This window comes from Theropithecus gelada, chromosome 1, assembly GCF_003255815.1.
Source record: "Theropithecus gelada isolate Dixy chromosome 1, Tgel_1.0, whole genome shotgun sequence".
Classification (NCBI taxonomy): domain Eukaryota; kingdom Metazoa; phylum Chordata; class Mammalia; order Primates; family Cercopithecidae; genus Theropithecus; species Theropithecus gelada.
Genome location: NC_037668.1, coordinates 197,970,454 through 197,983,983, shown reverse-complemented (window position 1 = coordinate 197,983,983; position 13,530 = coordinate 197,970,454).

Below are 13,530 nucleotides of genomic sequence, written 5' to 3'. Positions count from 1 at the left end.
AGGAAGGAAGGAAGGAAGGAAGGAAGGAAGGAAGGAAGGAAGGAAGGGAGGGAGGGAGGGAGGGAGGGAAGGAGGGAGGAAGGGAGGGAAGGAAGGGAGAGAGAGAGACCGGAACATTCCTGACCCGAAAACTAGATGGGACAGAGAGCAGCAAGAAACAAAATTTAAATGCTGTCTGGGAAATTCAGTCCCCACGGTCAGAGACCATGTCTTAGGCAACTTGAATGGCCAGAACTGAATGCAGTGCCTGGCACATAGAAAGTGCTCCATCAAAATTTACTGAAGGAATGAGGGTGCATGACCCCAACTACTGTTATCAAGAGGGGAGAGAGGGGAATGGGTTTGCAGAAAGGGCCAAGCATCCCTTTAGTGAAGGTATCCCAGGTAGAACCTGCCTTCTAAGACACTAAATTTGGGCCAAGCAAGGCCCCTTCCTGTCACCTCCTGCACACAGATCCACATCTTATGGCTCTGATTGACTCCTTGGGTTCCATGACTCTTTCATGTCTGACCAAAGCTGGAGGTGGGGGCAGAGCCTAAAGGAGCCCCCACTGGCTGGGAGTAGAGGCTGAGGAAACTGACATATCAGTAACTGCTGGTCTTTTTTTTTTTTTTTTTGAGACAGGGTCTTACTCTGTCACCCCAGGCTGGAGTGCAGTGGCATGATCACAACTCACTGCAGCCTCGACCTCCTGGGCTCAAATGATCCTTCCACCTCAGCTTCCCGAGTAGTGAGGATCACAGGCGTGTACCATCACACCCAGCTAACTTTTTTCTGTATTTTTTGTAAAAACATGGTTTTACCATGTTGCCCGGGCTGGTCTTGAACTCTTGAGCTCCAGTGATCTGCCTGCCTCAGCCTCCCAAAGTGCTAGGATTATAGGCGTGAGCCACCACACCCAGCACCAGTCTTTATCTGAGCTGAATTTGGCTGACTTTGAGTGTGGCCCAGGATGTGACTGCGTATAGAATATAATTTCAGTGGATTTCTGATCCCTAAAACACACCCTCTCCACTCACCCACTAATATCCACTCAAAAATACATGCTTAGAAAGTCACTCTTTTGGCTAAAATTATAATACTAGTGTGCGGGAGCTGGCTGATATCAGCACGTGAGAACCAGCTGTTCAATTTTCAGGAGTTTTTCCAGTTGGTTGTTAAATCATTGGTAACTTGAAATTGGCTGCGGTGGGGGCAGACATTATATATAAAAGTTCATTCTGTATGCCCCAGCACACCACTGACTGAACGCTTTTCTTCCACTCAGAAGCACATGCCCTTGAGAGATATATAAAGCCTTACCAGTTATTTCTACCTTTGTGTTAAATACTGAGTCATAAACCATTGTCCCAGTTAGATGGGGCCTGGAAATCATTTAGTCTAACCTTTATTTAGTAAATGAGAGAACTGAGACCCAGAAAGGTAACATGACTTACTGAAGATTCAGAATTGCTAGTTTCAGAGTCCAGACTGCAACTGAAGTGCTCTGATTCTCAGTAAACAGGATGCCATAATAGACGTTATATACATATATTTACACCCAGCATCCCTTCCTCCCCTGATCCCCCATATTAACCCATGCAGCACAAGTGGAGCTAACCCATAGCCTGTCTGCACTCAGGGATGGTCACATGACTAGACCTGCTCCATTAGAGTATTCTGTCTTCCTGGCCATTGTAACTGATTAGGGGAAGAACATATTAATGCAGGGATGTTTTTGCAGGCCTGGCATTAAGACCCCCATCTTCTAGCAACAGTATCAATTTTGCTTTGAAGAGTCAGTTATTCTGCATGACTATAATCTCATTTTTTTTTTTTAATGGAGTCTCGCTCTGTCGCCCAGGCTGGAGTACATTGGCGCAATCTCGGCTCACTGCAACCTCCACCTCCCAGGTTCAAGCAATTCTCTGCCTCAGCCACCTGAGTAGCTGGGATTGCAGGTGCCTGCCACCACGCCTGGCTAATTTTTGTATTTTTAGTAGAGACGGGGTTTCATCATATTGGGCAGGCTGGTCTCAAACTCCTGACATCAGGTGATCCGCCTGCCTCGACCTCCCAAAGTGCTGGGATTACAGGTGTGAGCCACCATGCCTGCCGATTATAATCTCAGGTAATGTCAGTCAGCTGCTTTCTCCCCTGGAATTTAAATCTTAACGGAATGAAAGAAGACCTTGACATAACCCTTGTTTGTTTCTCCTTCTTGGGTCCAATCCCAGGAGTTGCTCATATTCTGTGACTACACAAACACTGTTCCAGCAAATTTCCTTTTTGCTTAAGCTATCCAGAGCTAATTTCTGTTGTTTGCAACCAAAGGATACTAACTTACACAGTAGAATTTTTGGAAGTTGTTTTAGCTTTCTATTGCTGCATAACAAACTATCAATATGTAGTGGCTTAAAACAACACATTTATGATCTCACAGTAAGGTAGGTCAAAAGTCCTGATACAGCATGGCTGAGTTCTCTGCTCAGGTACTTACAAGGCTGAAATCAGTGCTGGCTGGGGCTACAGTTCTCATCTGAGGCTCAGGGTCTTCTTCTAAGCTCATTGGTTGTTGGCAAATTTTATTTCCTCACAATTATAGGAGTGACTTTCTGTTTTCCTGCTCATGATTGGCCAGGGAATGCTCTCAGGTCCTAGAAAACACCTGCAGTTCCTTGCCAGGTGGCCCCCATAGGCAGTTCACAATGTGGATGTTTGCTTTCTTCTGGGCCAACCAGAGAGTATCTCTCTGACTTAGTCTTCTAGAACCAGCTGGAGAAAACTCCGATTCTAGAGGATTTGCCTGATCAGGTCAGGTCCACCCAGAACACTCTCCCTTTGCCATATAAAACCACATAAGCACAGGAGTGATAACTTATCGTATTCACAGGTTCTTCCTATGATCACGGAGATTGTACCACGGTGTGTAAATCTTGGAGGCCACCTTAGTATCCCATCTCTCACAGAAATGCTGTTGGAAAACATGCTCCCTTCTTCCTCTGGGAGGATCAGGCACGCCTGGTATCCATCTTTCTCACCAGACAGAAGAAGCTTGCCTGAGAATGAAGCCAACACAGAGAAGAGCTGAGCAAGAGACATAAAGACAGACAGAGCATTTGCTGCATTGTTGAGAACCTGGATCGTGCCATGCCTAGCTGCCTGCCCCAGGGACTTTTCCATCTCACGAGCCAATCACTTTTTTCTTATTTGACTTTGATTCTGCAACTTGGAATTGAAATGGTCTTGAGTATTACAGATGCTGAAATTGCATGGCTATTAAAGACATGTTTGCTAACTTCACAGCTGGCACAAGTTCACTTTAGTGGGAGGTTTACCTAGTGTGCCATACCCCTCAAAAGACTAATTGCCCTTTAAAAAATTAACCACACAATTTTGGGGCCTTTTTTCAATGAGACACTAAGGAGGAAAAACACACCTAATGTCCAAACACCCCAGAAAAAAAAAAAAAAAAAGAAAGTAAAAGACTGAACAAAGATTTTTATCAAAAACCACGGTGAAAGATGGCAAAAAATAAGCTGGGGACATGGGTAAGATTAGAGAGATACTATGAATGGATAAGATGAATTGCAGTTGACCCTTGAATGACTCAAGGGTTAGGGCTGCTGAACCCCACGCAGTAAAAAAAAATCTGCGTATAGCCGGGCTCAGTGACTCAAGCCTGTAATCCCAGCACTTTGGGAGGCCGAGGTGGGTGGATCACGAGGTCAGAAGTTCAAAGACCAGCTTGGCCAACATGGTGAAACCCCATCTCTACTGAAAACAAAAAATTAGCCAGGCAAGCACCTGAAATCCCAGCTACTTGGGAGGCTGAGGCAGAAGAATTGCTTGAACCTGGGAGGCGGAGGTTGCGGCGAGCCAAGATTGTGCCACTGCACTCCAGCCCCGGGAGACAGAGCAAGACTGTCTCAAAAAAAAAAAAAAAAAAAATCTGCGTATAACTTTTGATTCTCCGAAAACTTAACTACTAATAGCCTACTGTTGACCAGAAGCCTTACCAACAACATAAAGAGTAAATTAACACCTATTTTGTACACTGTGTGTATTGTATACTGTGTTCTAACAGGAGAGTAAGCTAAAGCAAGGAGAATGTTATTGAGAATATCATAAGGATTAGAAAATGCATTTACTATTTATTAAGTGGAAGTGGATCATCATAAAGGTCTTTCTTTCTTTTTCTTTTTTTTTGAGACATAGTCGCACTCTGCACTCTGCCCAGGGTGCACTGGTGCAGTGCAGTGGAGCGATCTCAGTTCACTGCAGCCTCCTCCTCCCACGTTCAAGCAATTATCCTGCCTCAGCCTCCTGAGTAGCTGGGATTACAGGTACCCGCCACCATGTCTGGCTAATTTTTTGCATTTGCAGTAGAGACGGGGTTTCACCATGTTGGCCAGGCTGGTCTCAAACTCCTGACTTCAGGTCATCCGCCCGCCTTAGCCTTCCAAAGTGCTGAGATTACAGGCATGAGCCACTGTGCTCGGCCATCACAAAGGTCTTCATCCTGGTTGTCTTCACATTGAGTAGGCTGAAGAGAAGGATGAGGAGGGTTGCTCTTGCCATCTCAGAGGTAGCACAGGTAGAATAAAATCCATGCATAAGTGGACCCGTGTTGTTCAAGGGTCAACTATAGTTATATATAACCTACTAAATATTGCTATTGATAGCCAAGCCCCTTCCATTGGAAAAAAGAACCTCTTTTGCTTTAATGGGGGTGTCTTACATTTGTGTGTCATTTTCACATATTAATATATTGTCTTTTTTTAAATTTATTTTTGAGACAGGGCTTTACTGTCACTCAGGCTAGAGTGCAGTGGTGTAGTCAGAGCTCACTGCAGCCTTAAATTCCTGGGGTCAAACTACCCTCTTGTCTCAGCCACTTGAGTAGCTGGGACTATGGGTACACACACCACAATGCCCGGCCAACGTTTTAATTATTTTTTAGTAGAGATAGGGGTCTCACTGTGTTGCCCAGGCTGGTCTTGAACTCCTGGCCTTAATGGATCATCCCACCTCGGCCTTCCAAAGTGCCGAGATTACAGGTATGAGCCGCCATGCCCAGCCATATTGTCTTTAATCTTGATGACTCAGTAAGGTTGTCAATATTGGTGTGCAGTTTCCATGTTATTTATTTGTTTATTTAAATTTAAAAAAAAATTTTTTTGAGATGGAGTTTTGCTCTTGTTGCCCAGGCTGGAGTGCAATGCTGCAATCTCAGCTCACTGCAATCTCCGTTTCCCAGGTCCAAGCGATTCTCCTACCTCAGCCTCCCCAGTAGCTGGGATTACAGGCCCCCCCAACAGCACACCCGGCTAATTTTTTTGTATTTTTAGTAGAGACGGAGTTTCACCATGTTGGCCAGGCTAGTCTCGAACTCCTGGCCTCAAGTGGTCTGCCTGCCTCAGCCTCCCAAAGTGCTAGGATTACCAGAGTTAGCCACCGCGCCCCCCCAGTTTCCATTTTGTAGTTTAGGAAACTTTAAGTAATTTTTCTAAGGTCACAAAGCTGGTAGAATCAAAACTAAAGCTCAAGTTTTCTGGGTGCTGGTTCACAGTAGTGAAAGAACATGAGCTTTAGAACAGGTTAGACCTAGATTCAAATTCTGAATTCCATCTACTAGCTGGCTGTATGTTTTGAACAAGTTAATACATATCTGAAATCTTGTGTCCCACATTGGCTAACAATGCCCACTGTACTGTCCTGTTGGAGGAATGAGTAAGATGTGTAGGTTATATGCCTAGTATATAGAAGGTGTTGGGAAATGGTACATCACGGAGAGGAGGAGAGGACTGTAAAATGTTTGCCGGCAAGTGCTCCGGGAAAAATCCTTCCAGGAATGATTGGAACCCAGCATGGGGGATGGGGTCACTGTCTCGGTGGAAAGGGTGGGAGATGAAGAGGAGGAAAGAGGAGGTGGTGTGGACAAGCCCCCCTACGGGGAGGGGAGGAGGCCCCACACCCCCAGAATAGGGACCCGTGTGCTTCCTCTTTTTATCCCTCCAAAGTTCTTGAGCACTAGATCAGAATTTAATGCACCTGCCTCTCATTCGTTATGAACAGACTGTTGCAATTCCTGGGACTGTGGAAGGTGATGAGTTGATTCTCAGAAATCTTAAAAAGGCATTTGCTAGGCACCTGAGCAAACACAAAATTATCCTGTGGAATGAGCAAGCTTCAAACGCTGAGACCCTGGGGCATCTGAAGGACCAGCTAATAAGCATGTGCTAAGCAGTGTGTATTCCTAAGTTCCTCAGCTCTGCTTTTGAAACCTCCCCACCCCCCTGCTCTGACTTGACCAAATGGTCTTCCCTCAGTGGGGTGTGTGGAAAGCAGCTGCTATGGGAATGCACAAATCTGGGATCTGCTCTCACCTTTGTCCTTTACTTGCTGTGTGACTGTGACCAAATCACTTTCCCTCCCTGGGCCTGGGTGTCCTCAGCTATACAATGAAGGGCTGAACTAGATGGTCTCCACAAGATGTCTTCCAGCTGGAAATTATATTTTCGTATAACGATTCCTGCTTCTCCAGCACCCCCTTCTCTCTCAGCTCCACTAGCTGTTACCACCCCACAGGGTTGTGCTGTGTGCTGCCTCTGAGCCACATCCCAGGCAGGCAGTGATGGCCCATGTCCAGGGTTCTATATGAGGGTCTGGCTCCTGGCCTGCAGGGTCTGTGGAGTCTAACTGTGCTGGAGATGCCCTGACGTCATGCAGATTACATTTTTGTCTTTTCTAAAAAGGAAAGACGAAAAGGTCGCCTGAGTTTGCCCAGGGTGGAGACATCCTGACCTGGAGTCCTCACAGAGCCCAGCCTGGCCCCTGGGAATCCACTGGAACAGGCCTGCATCCCCTCGCCTCAGGATTACACCTGAGGGCCCACTTCTGGGGACTGAAGGTCAGGAACCTGTGAGTCTCAGCATTAGCCCTTGACAGCCCCGTAGAAGGGTCACCAGCTTAAAGGGAAGGAAGAGTGTTTATCAGGACAAAGATGGGCCCCCATTTCCAGCAGGGCAGCTGGTCTGGCCCAAGACAGGATTAAACAGAATTCTGTCCCGGGCAGAGCCTTCCAGTTGGATGTTCAATGCGGCTCCATGGGGACCTCTAGCGGCTGTTTTGTCAAACTGCGGTCTCCAGCCTTACCAGCCTCAGGACATTCCACACCTGGATGGATACTAAGTAATACTAATAATCACCATCTATCCTAGGTAGCATTCCTGATTCACAGAGGGGAACCTCTCGAGGAGCACTTGCCTAAGGCCACCCGGCTAAGTGGTTGAGCAGGGACTGGAACGCTGCCGCTTGACTTCAGAGTTCATACTGCCTGCCCCCAAAGATGTGAGTGTGCTCATGAAAACCTGGTGTTTTCTAGCATATGGCACTGGCCATTTCTATATGATGCACCTCTAAAACAAGTGAGAAGACATTTCTTCAAAGGACCCATGTGTCACCAGCAGTTGAGGGGTCACTGGATTCTCGGAAACAGAGCTAGGTTGAAGGAAGGGGCCTGACATGTGTAAATTTGCCCAAGGTAACCATTTGGGAATCCAACCTCCTCCATGAAATAAGAAAAATAAAGAGTGTCCTGCTTATCTCTAGGGCTTGTTGCAAGGGTTAGCTGAAATGCCATGTATGAGCATATTTTATAAAATTAAGTAAGTTGACAATTATCACTCTTATTTTTGTGAAAACAACCTGTAGTTACCAACTGATATTTGAAGTTAAAGAAAAAAATGCAACCAGTGTTTATCAAAATGTTTGTTATATTGGATAGTGTTCTGTGTACTTCTTACATATTAGCTGGAATTTTTTCCTACAAACCAGGGAGGCAAGTTCTGTTTTTATTTTCTATTTTACTGATGAAAACCCTGCAGCCCACACAGGGGAGGCACCTTGTGCGTGATGAAATAGTGATGGAACGAGGATTCGCTCCTATGCAGTCCCACTGCAGAGCCAGTGTGCTTGATTTTGACACTCACTCTGCTGTTCTTCAAGGATCCGTTCCGGTCTCACAGAGAGGATGCTATGAGGACACCAGAGCTTGAGAATGCCTCTTTTACTGCCCCTAACAAGGATCACTGCCTTGTCAGGCACTGTGTTAAGTGATTTGTGAACATTTTTGCTAACCTGTACTCCCACCTGTGAAGTATTGTCCTTGCTTTACAGATGGGGTCTAAGGCTCCGAGAAGTAGAATGATTTGCCCAGGGCCACGTGCAGCAAGTGCACGACTGGCTCAGAACCCAGTGCTCTCAAAGCCGAACCGCTCCTAACCTCTGCTATGCTGCTCCTGCCTGGCTGCTCCCCCCACCCATCCACCAGAGGGTCCCCCCACAGCCCAGGACTCGCTTGGGCTCTGTTCACACTCTTTTTTGCCCTCTCTGAGATTCCATGCATAGGAAACAAACACACCTAAAGAAAGAAATGGCCCGAAAGCCGGGCATCACCAACCCATGAAGTGCCATTGAAATTTTAGGAAAGATGCCCTTTGGGGTGATGCTGCTCACACCACGACAAGGGCATGAGCTCAGGCTGGGTTTCAGCCCCTGCTTTCCCCTGAGCTGGGGCCTTTGTGCAGGATACAACCTGCAAAACATGCCCATAAAACCACAGTCTAAGCAGGAATGGACTAGAAACCACTGAGGATAAATCTTGCGTGGGTGGGCCCGGGAGTTATCAAAGGAGGAAAGGTTTGGGATGAACAAAGAAAGCCTTATCATTTATCCTCTTCCAAACACAATTATACTATAAGCTGAATTGTTTTCCCCCAAATTCATATTTTGAAGCCATAACCCACCCTACGACTGCATCAGGAGGTAGAGTCTTTAGGAGCTAATTAAGATTAGGTGAGGTTGGAAGATTGGGGCCCTGATCTGACAGGACTGTGGTCTTAGAAGAGGAAGAGAAAGAGGAAGAGAGAAAGAGATCTCTCTCCACCATATGAGGAAACAGCAAGAAGGCGGCCGTCTGCAAGCCTGGAAGAAAGCCCTCCCTAGAACCCACTCATGCCGACACCCTGATCGCAGATGTCCAGCCTCTAGAACTGTGGGAAATAAATATCTGCAGTTTAAGCCACCCAGTCTATGGTATTTTGTTCTGACAGCCTGAGCAAACTAAGACAAAGATAAATCCCAGGGACACAGATGACTCTTGGCAACCAAATAGGAGAGTTCGTGTTGACCGACTCTGGGCGTGCATATAACGTGCTGAATTCTCCTTCTCAGAGCAGTCGTAGAGAGACAGGAGACTGTTTCTTGCTTAAGCTGCTCTACCCTCGTTCCTCAAGCATATTTGAGCAGCGTCTATACATCAGGTTTTGGGAAGAGAACAATGAGGCACAGTCCCCCAAATCCGAAAAATCAAAGACACGATAATGAACTCTCTTCGAAATCCTTTGCTTCCTCATGGAATGTTAGTGGCAGAGTTGCTAAGCGTGCCCATGAGACAGACGTCTCCATCCAAGCCTGTAATGTGGAATGCTGTTCCTTAATGGAGTCTGATGTCTGAGGTGCCAAGCAAAGTCTCCTTGAGATTTGCCATGCGCTTGGGATTAAATGTGCCTTCACTGAAATAAATCACTTCATTCTAAGTCACACAGCAAGTTGGAGGTCCAACCTCCTTCTTCCACTATATTCACTAAAGCAGAAAGTCTGCAAGCAAAACATTTGTTAAAATTTCATTGAGGAGTTACTCCATGTAATGAAATATTGACACTTGGTGTTTTGGGGCTACAGTGATAAATCAGATGCAGACTCGGCCTTCAAAGGACTACCTACTCCTGAAAAGTGAGGGAGGTGAGGAGGTAGGAGATGCCTGGCTAAGGGAGGAGCATGTGGAAAAGTCCAAAGGGAAAAGTTTGGGGCATGCCAGATCAGATTGGCTGGTCATGGCGTAGGATACAGTGAGGAATGGCAGATAATGTTGGGAGAGCCAGCTAAAGTTTTATTGTGGGGGGGCTTGAGAATCTAGCTAAGGAGTGTATGTGATAGACAACCTCCAAAGGTTATGAGAATATTATCAGAACCATGCTTCTTTGCCAATCCCAGTCCCTCAAGTTCAAGCTAAGGGATACAGAGTGTCTCTCAGATAGACTGTCCAGCAGGCTAGGCCGATGGCCCCAACTCACTTTCATCCTCACTGCTAAGAGAGCTATGCTTAGATTTGGGTTCACATCTAGACTAAAAAAGCTAAGTATAATTTGGGTTTGTCATCCAAAAAAGTGAAGAACATTATACACAAAATGCATTCTAAAGGATTAAAGAGTAAAGTATAAAAATTAAACATAAGAATGAGAAAATCTGAATTGACATTTATCAAATTTCTCAAAGGAAACAAACATACCAAGTTTAAAGGAAATTAAAGAAGTCAAGGGGAAAATATGTTAATTTTTTCTATAGAAATAGAAAATCTATAGGTTTTAAACAAAATAACTTAAAAGGAAAACTGATTAGCAACAAATTTACTAAATGATTTCATAGACTTAATATACAGAATTCACCAAGATCAATTTTTTAAAATGATCCCCCAAACATAAGTGGACAAAGAATATAAATTGACAGTTTCCAATGAGGAAAAATAAACTGAAAGAAATTTTAATGTTCAATGTTATTAGTATCCTTAAGAACTGCCAATTAAAATAACACACTATTTTAACCCATCACAGAGTAAGCACTTTCATACACTGCTTACAGGGCTGTTCATTGATGTAAATTCTCTCCCTTCCCCCATTATTATATATTTTCCAAAATTTTACTGAAAACATCATTCCAAGAAATCTCTACTGAACTCCTGAATCACCAAGTCAAACTTGTTATCTAGCTCCCTAGCACCCACTACTCATGCCCCCTCCCCACCCACAAACATAGATTAGCTCTGCATTCCTGCCTTGGTGTGTTGTGAGGTAAAGAAGAGTCAGGAAGCCTTGTGCGGGCATAATCTGTGTCTCAAACAGTATAATCACATGCCAATTTAGCATGGAGTAGAAGAAATGGCCAGGACTTCGAGCCTGGAGACCAGAACTGGGTGGGCTTGGGAACGTCAACCTCTCCAGGTCCCCAATTCTTTTTGTTTGTTTGTTTGTTTTAACTCAATTTAGAAATCTTTATATTTTTCAGACATACACAAAAGACAATAATAGCAAAATGAATCTCCAGGCCCATCACCTAGCTTCAACTGTTACCATTTTGCCAATTTCTCCTCATCTAATCCTCTATACTTTTTTCTTTGCTAGAATGTTTTAAAGCAAATACTAGACATTATAATCAATATACATTCTTAAAAGCAATTTATAACATGTTCCAAAAGCTTTTGGCTTGGGAATTCAACTGCTGGGAATCTAAGAAAAAGAACAGAAATGTAAAAAATGTTTTATGCGTAAAGACTTTTCTTTTATAACAGGAAAAAACTGAAAGTAACCTAAATGTGCAAAAACTGGAGAAAATGTTAATAGCCTTTGGTTGTTGCCTGCTCAGTGTTCCTTCAGTTCGCATAATCACCCTTTTCCTTGCAGGAGTCCCCGTTCTACATTCTCCCAGTCTCTGTGATTCTGATGGTGCTGAGTGAACCCGCAACTTCAGAAGATACACTACTCAAGTTCGGCCACAGAGGGCACCCCATTCCCAGACACAGTGATTATTCAGGAACGGTTAGGGCCCAGCTAGGAAGGACACATCCTCTTTGCTATAAGATTGCTGGCTGCAATCAAAACCAACACGGCAGAAAGAGAAGCCAGGAAATGAAGGCCAAGTTCTGAATAATGTAAGATCAATGAACTCTTTTTGCTTAAACAACTTTCACTTGGGTTTCTTGTCACTAGCAACAGAGTCCCAATACAGACCATTATTTGCTGGTCTGCTTATATTGATCTGATGAAATATTCTGCAGCCATTCTCAGCCATCCTTGTGAATGGCTTCTAGGAACACAGTTTTTTATGATAAAGTGAAAGAAGCCTAATATACAATCATTAAACAGCCAGATCTTGACTACGTTTAAACATCGCTCCCAAGAAAACACACCCAAAATACTAGCAGCCACACTGGTTGGTGAGGTTACAAATTTCAAACTCTTCTTTTTTTTTTTTTTTTTGAGAGGGAGTCTCGCTGTGTTGCCCAGGCTGGAGTGCAGTGGACGGATCTCAGCTCACTGCAAGCTCCGCCTCCCGGGTTTACGCCATTCTCCTGCCTCAGCCTCCCGAGTAGCTGGGACTACAGGCGCCCGCCACCTCGCCCGGCTAACACGGTGAAACCCTGTCTCTACTAAAAAATACAAAAAAAAAAAAAAAAAAAAAATTCAAACTTTTTATTCTACACATTTCCTGTACAAATGTCTTACAATAAATCTTAAAAACTAAAAAACTTACATTTTATTGATTTGTACCCCCTTAATTGCAAAAGGAAGTATAATTAAATTATAATTGTCTTCTCTAATGAAAATTGATAGAACACTTGGTTTTGAAGTGACAGTTTGGAACTCCCCTAGGAAACACTGGCCAACCAGCATTACACAGAGCATGATTTCCTCAGTACTGAAACCGAAAACCAGGCTCCATTAAAAGAAAAGTAGTCTCCTTTTCAATTACTTTGTGATCTTTAGTCTAAATATTACTAAGAAGGGAACATCACACTAGCAATCTCCTCAGAATATCTGATGCATTTATTTCACTGAACCTCGTCACATTTCATATTTTTCTCCACTCCCCCACATACCTGCCAAGGTCTTTGAACCTAGACTAAAAGACAGAATAAACTATGATTATTGGCCATGGTCGGTAAAGACAAATGGCCTCGACCAGCTGAGTGTAGATCGATGGTCCAAGACAGCATCTGCCAAAGGCAGCTGTCTGGACTCTGTAGCTTCAGGCTCCTGAGCCACTCCCTCTTTCCACTTTTATCTTTCTCTATTTGGGCCTGTCCTGCTCTCTGCACCAAGGCTGACTCCCCCTCCCCACCCCAGTCTAAGACACTCATCTCCTAGCTGTTTGAGACCAGGAATCTGTTCTCCTTCTGCAGCACGTGGGGTGCAAGAGGATCAGAAAAGCCTGATGTAGAAACACATGGTGTGGAGGGAGTGATAAGCCCAGGAAAACCTAGCAGCAGCAGCAGCAGCAGCAGCAGCAGCAAATCAGGCCTCTGCTTCTCCTCTTGCCCCTTCTCAGCTGCATTTACTCCAGCTCCTAATCCAGCCCAGGGAATCATTCCTAGGGGCTTCATTTAGCTGTGTAAGAAACCCACACCTGCACAAAAAGTAGTCCACAGTGCCCCCTAGCGGCTGACTGGAATATTAACAGCGACATATTCTGTCACATTCAATTATAAAAGAATCTGCAGCGCCTGCTGTGAAACACTGGTTGACTTTACCCTGTATGATAACTGGGTCTTACCTGAATGTTGATATGTATCTATGTGGTTCCAAATGCTGGAGGAAAAACTCAGTAAGTGGGTAAAGGGAGAAAAACAAATAGCTGCCCTCAACCTAATTCTATCACAAGGTACACTGGCAACCAAATCTCTGAGGCAAAACCTGTGACAAAGGTGAGAT